At 40.3% G+C, this 13,787-nt stretch overlaps 1 protein-coding gene across 2 annotated transcripts in view; it reads right to left on the minus strand.

The window, feature by feature from the left end:
- Pka-C1 (Protein kinase, cAMP-dependent, catalytic subunit 1) overlaps positions 1 to 13,787 on the minus strand; it is a 60,808-nt gene that overhangs the window by 31,261 nt on the left and 15,760 nt on the right. For both annotated transcript variants that reach the window (XM_033478392.2, XM_033478391.2), the window contains exon 2: positions 1 to 13,787. This exon is cut by the window's left edge and continues 31,261 nt beyond it; it is cut by the window's right edge and continues 15,291 nt beyond it. The gene's annotated coding sequence lies outside the window, so the exon portion shown is untranslated.

Here is a 13,787-nt window from a genome sequence, read left to right on the forward strand (position 1 = left end):
AATATTAGTTCGATACAAATGTTTAATATCAGGAATTTGATCGTTCAGAAGGTTACGAGCTTGATAAATGATGCTAGCGTAATGACCACAAACTGTGGAAGCTTGGAAAAAACACGATGTTTTGTTGCAAGTTGGAATTTTATGAAACTCTATAAAATTCACACCGGTGATCATAATAATAAATGGCACCGAATGTGACAATTTTAATAATGGGGGATTGTTGATGTGAAGCGTTATAGGTTTTCTTTACAGTCTGTACGCGAATGTCGTTTTCTACCTTCTCATCGGAGCTGTCAAACATGATCAATGACTTTATTGCAAATCTATTATGCATATATTTATATGTTATTTGTATATATATAATATTAACATTAATAATAGTATATACGTAATATTAATATTATTAACGTTATATATATAATATCATATAGTACATAAATATATTAAATATACTATCACAAATATTAACAGATGGCATTTCTTTGTTATCCAATTGAATAAATTTTCCACAGTCGAATTCATGCGCAATTGCAAAACATGAATTAACGAGCGAACTTAACCAGAAGAGAAATATGGTAAAGAAACATCTATTTGCGTGAACTCTAAATTGTCCCCCTATTTATTTTTCCTTGAGCAAAAAAAATATAACTGTTAACATGTCAAAATTGTTCTTTGATGTCTATTCATGCGTTAAGCCGCCATGAAACCGAGCAAGTAGAAAATATGTAGCCTTAAGGGTACATAGTAGAACTCGTTACCAGCCACGGTCATAAGTCTTTATGATGTTTCGAAATGTGGATGTCCATTTTGCTGGTGTACTCACAACATCCAACGGTCTTTTAGCGAGCCATTTAAATGTAAGCAAATTGGGAAAGAACAGCCTGGTAATAAACTATACGACGTGTTAATCACAGAGGCGCCCGGCTTAGCTGAACGAATACATACAGCTGCGATATATGCGGCCTTACCGTGTACAGACGTAAGAGGGAGAACATAATCGAGATTGCAACGTATCGGATTATCACGTTTTAACGTATCAATGTTATTCTTGACAATCGAACTACGTGTGATATTTGTGGCTGATCTGGAAGAGTCATAAGGATCGGCCACTTGTGGGTCACATTTTACTGCCATCGAATTCGAAATTTCTAACACGAAGTCCGATGAGACTTATAACATGGAGCGACTTGATGTTGCCCGTTCGCACTTCTTCTAACACAGGAAACTGACATTAAACCAACACCTTAGGAGGGAAAGAAAGCTCACGGCCCGAGGAAAACGTACGTTAACCGAGTGGCAAATGCGTTTGGCATTCGGAAATTCGATGACCGATTGTTATGGGGTATTTCTTGATACTAACTGTTTTGTCGGGGAGTTATCGAGTGGCTCGCTTAATTCCATTTATAGCACTGGTGTGATTCGGTGCGATGATACCGAAACGGTTCGAAAATATTTTTTCAAGAACGCAATAAGAAACGGTTAGAGGATCCGAAGTAAGTGGTAGAGTGTTAGCCGTAGGTAGCCTCGGATCGGGAAATTGTACTCTAGTAAGAGCATTTCTTAAGAACGAACTCCTCGGTTTTCTCGAAACGTTCCGATAAAGTCATCCTGTGAAGGAGGCAAAGAGTTCATAGAGTGATATTTCTAGAGCTAGAGTCACATTTCCGATGAGATCCGATACGGTGGTGGAGCTGGTAAAGCTGCCCGGTTTTGGTGGCGAACGGCTTGTAGTGTTTCTCGGATAATCAACGCGAAGATTGCCGACAGAAGGCCAAATGGAATCGTGCCACAGTATGGCTGATCGAAGTACGCGAGGCAGCATCCCCCATTTCCCTGCCGCGTTATCTCCGGTTGCGTGACGTTCGATGTTCTTTGGGACCCATGCTTAAAATCTTTCTGGATCGATTATCTCGAAAATTGCAAGGCGACTGCCGCCAAAACTAGGTACTGTTGGAATCAGCTTTGCCAGCGCTATCAGCGTACCAAGGCTCGTCAAAGAATAGTAAAGACCAATCCTCCCCCTTATTAGGAGGTGGACTCACAGAACGATGACTCGAATAAAACCACTTCCTACGTCCAGGATATACGACCAATCTTCTACTACAATGGCCAGCTGTATACAACGTTCAGTATACTGCAATTGGTCCCCTAAAACGTTTCAGCGAAGATTGTTTTCATAATTTTTATCTTTCTCCCATTTATTACGTATTAACTCGTGTCCCGGACGAATGCGTTCTTCGGTGACGTGCTAACGGCATTCGTTCTTTGGCGATGTACTAACTATTGTTGCATAATTATTTTTTGCAGTGGACAATCGAGTGACAGGCTCTTATGTACTCGATAATCTTTCCCGAGTCTTTTTACCGAGGAATTCGTGTAACCGTTCGTCAAAGTAATTGCAAACCAACGCTACAAACTTCGGAACATCTTTTCTCGAGTATTTCTTGTTTCGTTCACAAATATATGGACCTGCTCTTTGAGTCACGCTTCCTAAATGCCGTGAGGCATGTGCTGAGTAATACAAGGGCGTACAATTATAATATTACTGGAAAACTCAAAAGCATCGCGACGATAAGTTTGGTCGTACCATGCACGCTAATAATCAATAATCAACCAGTTCCTCGAGAGAATATTACGCGAATGTTGCCCGCGACGTTGTCGTCTCTCGCGATGACTGTGCAATCATTGGGCAATTGAATGTAATAAGATTAAAACGAAATCAGATGGATAATAATATTGTAGTGTTAATAGCATCATACAGATGTGACGAAAATAGATTATCGCCAGTTTTGTGGTGTATGCGTCGAATCAAAAATGACTTATGATTGCTCCCAGCATTATTAATACGGATCCTACGGGAGAAAATTTAGATTTGATAAATACCAATATGCTCATGATTTCGACATATTCTGGTCGTTCGTATATGTTAAATCATACTGAAGCTCTCCAAGAAAGATCTAATGTTCAAATACTCAAAGTTGGTTTGTCTATCCGCACAAACTCCGTCATGCATATCTCTGCGCCTAAGCGTCTCTTGCCTATCCGCACACAAACCGTCCTAATAATCTGCACATGAATCCAAACTGTGCCAGGTAACCGTACAATTAAAATACGCGCAGCAGCAAATAAAGATGGAAGTAGAGACTGCATAATAAATGACAACTTCTGACCCCGCGTGATTCGTAATCATAATATTATCCGGATTTTAAGAGCCGGAGATAATGAGGGTAAATGTTAGATGAGCAACGGATAGCAACACCTTAGAATACACCGCGAGTCTCATTAAGTAGGGTGAGCTACGATTTTTCTGAACTGCTTGTTGACCAAAAACGCAGAATGTGTCCAAAAACCAGCAGACCTATAAGTCTCCACGTGCTCGAACACCGGGCACGCAGAAATAGATCGTAAATGACCCGCGCTTCGGTTGCATGTCCTACCTACGAAAACACGAGGTAACGATCCCTTAGCGATATCGTGACACTCCAGGAAATCAAATGATTGTGCAATTGAACAGAATGCCGTCGCGATCTCAACCAAACATCTCGAAGTAAAGAGGAAACTCTATCGATGAGAGAAATCTCAGTATCTCGTATTGTTTCGGGTAACATAGACGCACTTCTGCCACCGTCTATGTTAGAACTTACGAATCGAAGTCCAATAGGAAGATATGAAACCTTGAAAAGCCCTTTCACAAGATCAGAAATCGCGACTCGTTTTTTATATGTGCTAAGTGATAGGCTCACGTAGGTCGAGTCGCGGAATCGGCTTTTCGAACTGGTCCGTTTTTCTCTTCGAGTCGATGGACAACGCGACTGAGCTTTCATTGTTCTGAAGGAACAGAAATATTTAACTGGGCTAGACGAAGCGCACAATGCTGACGGACAGACGAAGACAAGACATTGTATGATGTGCAGATGGTCGACGTCGTTCGATGACATCCGTCGCACATTGCATACCGGCATACGTTCGTCACTTACGCAGTGCCCCGAAACACATTAAAACGCAATTATACGTGCGTGCTCATTTGTAAGAAGCATACTTTCAGCACAACAGTCGAGCTAAAAGAAAATCGTAAATCGAACAATCTTTTATCATTTACGTCCAGCGATTTATTTTGGGACATTATTACGTACCACTGAGTTTAACGTGGTCTTATACTCAGTTATATAGCTTTCATACGACGATGAAATATATCGTTATGTACACTTGACTATATTCTATTATTTTTGGTATAGCTTGGGATACATTTTAATTTTATGTCTTGACTCTAACCTCGATGCTGCTGTTTCAACATATGGTCTTGACGTTTTATCTGTGGCGTATGTACCGCGTTTCGTATGTTACCGTTGAGTATTCCGAAACGAGCTGAACATGATCAGACACACACTCATCGGCTGATCGAAAACGCAGTCGAGCCGTTATACGAGCTTAATGCAACCGGACTCATAACTATCTCCACAAATTATTTAGATTTTTCTTTTGAACCTCCATAATCTATATCTCGCTACATAACCCGGTTGTATCACCGTGTATATACCTCGTTATATACCTGCTTGTATACTTGTATGTTTATAAGGCAATAACGGCCTCAACTTCTTATCTTCTCACATGTCTTCCGTTTGTAAACATGGATGAGTGGAAAGCTTTGCAGAATATTTTTAATAACTTCGCCTTCCGCTTAACATTGTTTAACGTTCAGCGTTTCGGAATCGGTAATTCAGCAGCAGGTACACGAGTCATCTGACTAAGGATACAGCAGCATTGCGAGGACTTAGACTTGGCATGTGTTGTATCTCCTGCGACCAAAAGGACCAAGGCGATGGCAATGACCTTGGAATATAATCACGTTGCATGAACATAATCTGTATATATATATATATATTAGTGAATCTCAGTCTTCGTATGAGAGAATAAATGCGATATTATGCTCATTATCAACATTTAGGGGTCAATCAAATACTTCAACAAGCAACAATTCAAACTCCGATCTATGCAACGATGTGTTTTAGCACAGAGGATAACGAGGACAGATTAGGGCTGTCTGAGAACGCTGGTGCGATTCGCCTCGAAATAACGTTTTCCAACTTGATGTATCGAGCAGAGGAAATAACCCTGCGCTTCCGTCTGCAAACCAGTACGCGGACAACACCACGATGTTAGATGGCATTACGACAATTGTCATTGGCGACAAGTTCGTTAGATCTCCAAAAATGCTAAATTTCTGAGGTGTATCGATCACACCGATATCATCTATCGTTGATTTTGATAACGTGTGTAATATAGTGGCTTGGGAAATTGCTTGCCACGCACAATATTTTCCATCGGGTACTATGTTTAAGGATTGATCACTGGCTCCTGTTTCTGAAGTCGAATTGTGGATGATTACATCGCTGCTTTGTAGCACTATGATTCTATTGCTACAGCGATTTCGGGATACCAGACAATTGCACAGATATCGGAAGACATCAGCATTAGGACACAGTACTTATAGCATAGGCACCGCAATGGTCCCGAACTGATTAGACGGTATCTCTGATGAGGATCGCCGTCAACAGAATGCCATGCTTGGATTAAAATGTCTATGCTGTTGACATAATGCAGTCCTCGCGTTTATAACAAACTGATATCACTGGTGCGATGGCAGACATAGTATATATACGGGCAGGGCATTTGGCGGTCTACTTCATCATATGGTAGCTATATTGTTATCAGTTATATGCATGGTCCCATTAGGTGAGTTGTATCCTAGCATATAGGTGTCAGTGTCACAGCTTCATGTCTTGAATCCTTTTTTGCTTCGGCCTGTTACAGTACAGTTGATCTGTGTATCGGCGAATTTATACCGACTCGGAGTACATCTCTCAATTGTAACTCGCAGTGTATCAATCGTAGCTTGAACCTTTTAATTCTCATTTGACAATGTACGCGTTATGTACACACATTTAATAATGTTGCCGAAGTCGCCTGTTATTTCAGAACTTCGACAAAGATTACACAGAAAAGCCCTCGGCGATCAACTGTTTCGTTCTATCTTTACTCCGTCCTCACTTTACTTATTTGTCTTGATAATCCCCGTTGCACCGTTTGCACTACCGGCGACCATATTTGTTGCGGAACTATTTCATCCATTACAGCGAACTAGTCAATCATGTGAGGACATCAGGCTCGGTGCCAGTTCTTATGGCTCCTTACCGTCGACGTTGGTTGTAATCGCCGAGGCTTGGAATCTTGCGAACGTCTGTCACGACGTTGTATCAAATTATCGCGGGCTCTTTTCCGCGAACGGTAGACTCCAGACTCGAGGAGTACGGGCCTGTTGCAGAGATAAAACCGTGACGGGTTACAGGCTATCATATGGAATGATCTGAAATGAAAGAAATCGATTAACATCGATTCGGGAGAACAGACGTAGAGGTCTACATATGTCGCATACGTGAATCTTCGGAAGCCATAACGAGAGCATGAAATCCAAATATCCCGTTCAAGTTATTAACAAGAATGTGCAAGCGAAGAAAGTCGTGCAGTACGTAAGCGTAGAGTCCAGCGAACGTAATGTTTCACGATTGGAAACTAGCCCCGAAATTCCGACGGAATTTGGAAATCACGCTTGACAGCTTTGTCTCTTGTCTGAAGACTGTTTCCGGTACTTTTCGAAATTGTTGTTACTCGTACTCGATATCGTGGGGACGATGAGGCGAGAACCTGATACACTAGATGCGAAATGACTAATCGAACAGGAAGTAGATAGGATAAGACACGTTCCAATGGAAGACAACTTCAATGAAAGGCAGGCTAGATGAAATAAAATGTGAAGTCTTTCTTGCATAGAACGCGGAAACAAACGAACCATTAAAAAATTCAAGGAACCGCTGATCGTATTGCGGTAATTATGGCGACGTTATCATTTTCCCCTTGACCGTCGCAATTTTCGAGAAAGGCAGAATGGATTTTTCGTTGAAAACTGCTCGAAATATGCAGTTCGCGTTCTGGCAGGAAAAGATGCAGGACAAAGTGGTTGTTTGGTGAGGGTGAACAACTTGGTAAAAGCACTGGTTCGTTCGAAAAAGAGTGTGTCTCGAGATGGTATTAATGGACGTCGAAGTCGAACTGACGCGTGAAATGTAAAACGAGGAAGCAGCATAGTCGACCGCTGCATTACACGGCCAGAATTCCACTTGAACTGTCGTTCAGCGAATAATGAATTCTCACCGGCGTTTTAATAAGTCTTGCCTTCCCTAATGCGACCAACGTCACTGCGCCGTAGCTTGTGCAGATCTCTCGTTGGGCCATAGCTTGCGCGGATATCTTTCGTTTCATCATGACCAGGAAAATGACCTGGAACGTTCTAACTATTCAAGTCATTGGCACTTTTGGCACCTAAATAAAATAAGCTTGACCGTACCGTGGCAAAATTCTTCGGAAAGTGAGAGGTTGGCCGGTGAAGCTGGCGTTAATTACAGAAATGTTCTGACCATTCGACAAATGAGATTTTAAGTGACTGTTCAGCACAATCGTTACGAACGTTCAGATATCCTGGCGGAATATCTCGAAAGCCTTATCATTGCATGACTTTGATGATAATCGCGGATCGACGTGATATGGATAAGTTGGTGGCATATACTCGTCGAAATATGAATATTGGATAGATTAATCGGGATCGTATGTTTTGCATTGTCGCTCAAAATGTGGTCAATAGGGGGCATTAATGTATCAACGATTCTCTGATTCGGTTCGTTTTATCGAGTCTAGTACAGCGTAGGTCATAGTCCACCGTTCAGTGAAAAGTAGCGAATACAGACGCGAAAACGTTCGCGTCCTGAACATTTTTCCTGCTGCTCGAAAATAATTAATTCGCCGCCAGATAGTACGTGGAAATGAACGGTTACGCATAAGGGGAGGTGCGATAGACAAACTCCGTGTCTCATTTCACTATTACCGAACAATCGGTAATTCTATAAACGAGCCGCGGAGCGTGGACAAATGTGCTTCCCCTTCTCAACACGTTCATTTCTATGCGCGATCTGATGTCGCGAGGGATTGGACAGGCTGTTACACTTGGATCTTCTACGCCCGAATGAATTCCGGCGTACCTTTTATAAAGGACAGTGGAAGAAGAATTGAGTATTACAATAAAAGAAATAAAATAGAGATAAAGCGAGTGTCTCGGTACTGGATGACCGCCGATGAACATGTTTCGTTCGACGTCTGATTTTTACAGCAGAATTCAGAGACTATCATTGGTTCGATCTTCGGGCAAACGATGCAACGATATATCCGGCTTTGACAACGCGAAACGTCACGAAAGCGCTCCGAGTGTTACTTCGTTCCGACATCTATTAGCTGCCCACAATGATGACTAAAATATAATACGATCGAAAAACTAGACAATCGGGCGTTTCGCGCGATCGATTCGAGGGATTTTGGACCACCTATGAGCGTCCTTAGAGCAGAAGCACACCAAACCGGAAATTTCCACGATTTTCGAACGCTGAGAACGCGGTTCCAGTGCTCGCTCAATCACGAAGAAGATTTGGTACCGAACATCGAGAAATATTTGCTTGTTTAATTAATCACTTCTTGCCGCGATCTGGCACGTGAAAGAAATGCTCCCCTCATCGGTCGCAGACCTTAGAACGGTTTTGAAATTCGTTCTTTGCCACGACCTGGTATCCGAAATATCCAATCTACCTTGGAACGCGTGAGAGATTCGGTAGATGCTCGATTGCTTAATTATTCAACTTTTTTTAGTCATATCGCGTGTAAAATAAATGTTCTGTCAGTTGCGAACAGTTTTTTCTTGTTCCTTGCCAGGGCGATCGTTATCCCGTCGCCGTTCTTAAACATACCGGTTTCTTCGATGATGATTTCAAACGACGAAAGTTACGCTCTTCGCTCCGTTTGTTCATGTAAATAACGGCGCTCTATTCTCCGGTCACCAATATCTGAACATTCAAGCAGATGTTAACACGATACAAGCGTAAAAAAGTTGTTTCTTTGGGAGATAGAGAGCCACTAGACCAGAATGCGTCGTATGAAAATTGGAGTGCGTAAAAAATATGACACGGCGATGGGTTTTATACGCCGTCTCGTTGTGCTGCCTGTTATCGGGACCGCCGAAAACCGTCACTGTTACCGATACTCTTATTTTTATCCAACTACTGACTGATCGAATGGTATGTTTTCTATTGAAACAACGTAGCTACAGCGTTCACGTTCTCCTATCATGGTGCAGGTATCTAAGAACATGGTATACAGACGCGGAAACGATTCGATAATGAAGATAATCCATTAGCGAAAATGCTCCTGTCGCGATCGACAAACCAAAGAGGTGATCTTCTAAAACCGAACGATAACAATTACGCGTTTTTACCCGTAACATGATGGGCAATCTTTATCAATGGCTCATTCCGCATTCGCGAGTTGAACTTATGACCCTGTGATGAGAAGCGAAATGTTTGTACAATAGTTATTGACCGTGCCAAATTTTATGAAAAATCGCACGAGAGTCAGTTGAGAGTACTTTACGATGAACAATGGCGAAGAAAAACGAGAAAATGTGATTAAATTAACGATATTACTTGCATGTAAAATTATGATTTTAGCCTGTTTACCACTAAGCGATTCCGATTTATCTAATATAAAACCGCTAACAACAAAATAATAAGCTCGTTGCAGAGAGTCAATGTTGCCTAAAGGCGATCTAAGCCGCATTCTAGATGGATGACGTGTATTATTATGTCGACTAAGCATTACCAACCAACGTAATTTACTTTCTAGACCTGCTCGATTTTAACGAGTTAAACGCAAGGTCACATTTCTCGGAAAGTTCCCCACAAAATCGAAGTGATCCTATAATGGAGATGGAAACGACAAATTATTATTTACCATCGTTGATTGTACTTCATGCTTCCACCGTTACAAATGTTCTAATAATGTTTCGTTTCATTCCATCTGCATCGATAACAATTACTTTTAAACGTTGACGAAACAAATTAGTGTTCCAACAAATATGGAGGGCGCGGCACTAAACATGTTAGTGACTGATCAAATGGACATGTAATCAAAGATTATGCACAGCTGACGCCTGTATCGCAGTAGAGTCCCGTTTCTTTAACATTTGCCACCTGGTTCGCCTGTAAAGTAAATCTGCTGGAACAATCCAATCCACAAGCCAGAAAACCAACCTTATCATTCATATGCTATCGACGACCGTGCTCTTAAGTCAAATTCCATGATAACAAAACGGCGACTAGATTGATTTGTTCGTTGCAACTGATGTTCATTGTGCCGAGAATGTCGCCGCAACTCCGACAGACAGACTCCGCATTAAACGGGATTCTACTGCGTTTTAAAAATCCTTTCGACTACTTTACTGGTACTCCTTTTCGGAATTTTTCTCTTAATCTGTGCGAGGCTTTCATTGAAAACATTGCCATTATCGCAATTCCCCCTTTTGTGAAAGTCCAGGGGAAAATTTCAGAGAATTAAAAACCTTACGTTAGGAGACCTAATTTCTGCGGTCCACTTTTATCTTATTACTAGAGGAATAGATATGGTAAACGAGCTCAAGAAGCATTACTGTCTGCAATGCGATTAGCTTCTTGTAGCTAATTCGAGAGACCATCAATATTGTTATCACGATTATTGTTACTACCGTTATAACTTTTATTGTAATCATCAGAAATACTGTTTCATTTGTCATTGATATAATTCATATTTATTAGTATTAGTATCAGTTACACCGTTAGTATTAAGAGTATGTATGTATCAATACGTAAGAAACGATTCGATTTCGTTTCGGAAACAACCAAAGCAAGATAGACGCGATAATGAAACTGGCATAAGAAGATATATATATAGCCCTATTGCAGGGCTATAGCGTGAGCTAAAAGACCAGGAATACGCGAACAGCTTTCGGCGCGAACTTGTCGAGAGTGGTATCGAAAATAATGTCAATCTAATTATGCAAGCACGAAGGCCTGAAGATATATAAATTCGAGGCGGGCACCAGCAACGATTACGGTGAGTACGAACGGCGCGCCCGCCGCGTGTGTTTCCAAAGGAATTATCCAGGCTGAAAAAGGAAATATGTTACAGAAAGAGAAGCGAAAACGAACAAGCCCATATCACCGGTGAAATATCGACGATGTAAAGATAGCGGTCTGTTCAACTTCAACGAAAATGAAGCGAAAAGCAGGCTAATGCAAAACTAACAAAGACAGAAAAGTTGAGATGCACTGCGACGTCGGTTTCAACTAAATAACTCTGCCGAAAGGTAAATATTTTCATCAAATTTATAGTTCTTTAACTCGAATTGTTCATCATTTTAATTGATAATTAATCATTAATGATTTAATTGATAATTGATAATTTCAAGTTCAAGTTCAATTTTAAGTTCAATTTCAAGTTCAAGTCCAAGTTCGATTTCACAAGTTCAAGTTCGATTTCAATTTCAATTTCGATTTCGATTTCAATTTCGATTTCGATTTCAATTTCAATTTCAATTTCGATTTCAATTTCGATTTCAATTTCGATTTCAATTTCGATTTCAATTTCGATTTCAATTTCAATTTCAATTTCAATTTCTATTTCAATTTCTATTTCAATTTCGATTTCAATTTCGATTTCAATTTCAATTTCAATTTCGATTTCAATTTCGATTTCAATTTCAATTTCAATTTCAATTTCGATTTCAATTTCGATTTCAATTTCGATTTCGATTTCGATTTCAATTTCGATTTCAATTTCAATTTCAATTTCGATTTCAATTTCGATTTCGACTTCGACTTCGACTTCGACTTCGACTTCAACTTCGATTTCAATTTCGATTTCGATTTCGACTTCGATGTCAATTTCGATTTCAATTTCGATTTCGACTTCGACTTCGACTTCAATTTCGATTTCAATTTCGATTTCAATTTCGATTTCAATTTCGATTTCAATTTCGATTTCAATTTCGATTTCGATTTCGATTTCAATTTCGATTTCAATTTCGATTTCAATTTCAATTTCAATTTCAATTCCGATTTCAATTTCGATTTCAATTTCGATATCAATTTCGATTTCAATTTCGATTTCAATTTCAATTTCAATTTCAATTTCAATTTCGATTTCAATTTCGATTTCAATTTCGATTTCGATTTCGATTTCAATTTCAATTTCAATTTCAATTTCAATTTCGATTTTAATTTCGATATCAATTTCGATTTCAATTTCGATTTCGATTTCGACTTCGACTTCGACTTCGACTTCAACTTCGATTTCAATTTCGACTTCGATTTCAACTTCGATGTCAATTTCGATGTCAACTTCGATTTCAATTTCAACTTCAACTTCAACTTCGATTTCAATTTCAACTTCAACTTCAACTTCAATTTCAATTTCAATTAATAAACAATTATTTTTGTTTTTTGCACGGAGATCCCTGAGGATAGGCCAACCAGGAGGAAAATCATACTGGCAAGCGCACGCAACAGGAAGATTTCTATGATAACGTGGCCACAAAGCCCGCTTTCCGACTCACGCACTGGACGCGGAACGTACCGCTAGCTGAAACGGAAGAACATTTGCAAAGGGTTAAGTAATACAATGTCGCAATGAAGAAGGCAAAAAAGGAGCGAAATCACTCGATCACGAAAAATAAAAATCTCGTCTGCACGAAAAATGAAAACATCGATCGGAAGTTGCTAGGACTGTTCGGTAAAGAACGTTTCTTTCGTCCCGTACTTATGATACAGATCGCGTAAATTGACAGCAAACATTGACTAGTAAGACGTGTCGGCTTCTGTCAAGTTTAGAATGTTCTCGTGAGAACTGAGCGAATATATCATCTTTGATGTTGCGCACGACTCGTATTTGCAGCGATTAGGTAGCCGGCACAGACTCTGGGAAGCCCAGAATAAAGGACATGCTAATACGACTGATGCAAGAACTCCGACGTTAAAAGTTCTACTTGAATTTTGAAAACGCATCACCAAATCGCACAAATTACGAACGTCGAGACCTTCGAAAAATCTATTCACCATCAAAAAAACGCTAGCGCAAAATGCTACTTCCTTTTAATGTTTGTTCCAATTGTAACCTCTTCGCTTTCGCGATACGTAACGCTTTGAAATTTCATTCTGCAACGTATAATTTTGGAAGCAATGATATCTCATCAAACGACGACAACTGTAGAAAAAGTTATCGGCGTATTCGATACGTAAAATTTTCGCCCGCCGATTTTCGTACCCCACGCCACAATGTCGTCTGTCTGTATTGGGAGCTGCAACGATATATCTTACCTTGCACAGAAGTTAACTTAAAGGAAAGATCGGATGATTTTATCACCGTCACATTTGGATTTATTTCCCAAACTGAACGGAATCATGACCGTAGTTGCGAATTCAACGAGCCCAGAGTTTTGGAACAACGATCATCTTTAATGAGTTCGCACTATGAATTTGTAAACCTGGAAGGTCCTTTCGGATGCAATTTTTATCGCGGAAATTTGCCCGAACTAGATGTCCTAAATCATTCGACTAACCGAACAACGCAACGATAAATAAACACTTTTCGTGGCAGACAATCGACGCGCAGCTTTATTCAAACAGCTGCAGCGTTGTCTAAGCTGGAGAAATAAGAGAATTCATACTACGATTGCGGGTGCTGCGGAAAAGAATTTTTCGCGATACTGTTTTTTCGACGGAAAGGAAGATGATGGTGCGAAACGCATAGATACATGCATAGATGAAAATTACGCGACCACGAACAGAAAAGGCAAAATTCTGCTAGAAAATTACGCGGAC

The sequence above is a fragment of the Megalopta genalis genome, chromosome 3, assembly GCF_051020955.1.
Source record: "Megalopta genalis isolate 19385.01 chromosome 3, iyMegGena1_principal, whole genome shotgun sequence".
NCBI lineage: Eukaryota > Metazoa > Arthropoda > Insecta > Hymenoptera > Halictidae > Megalopta > Megalopta genalis.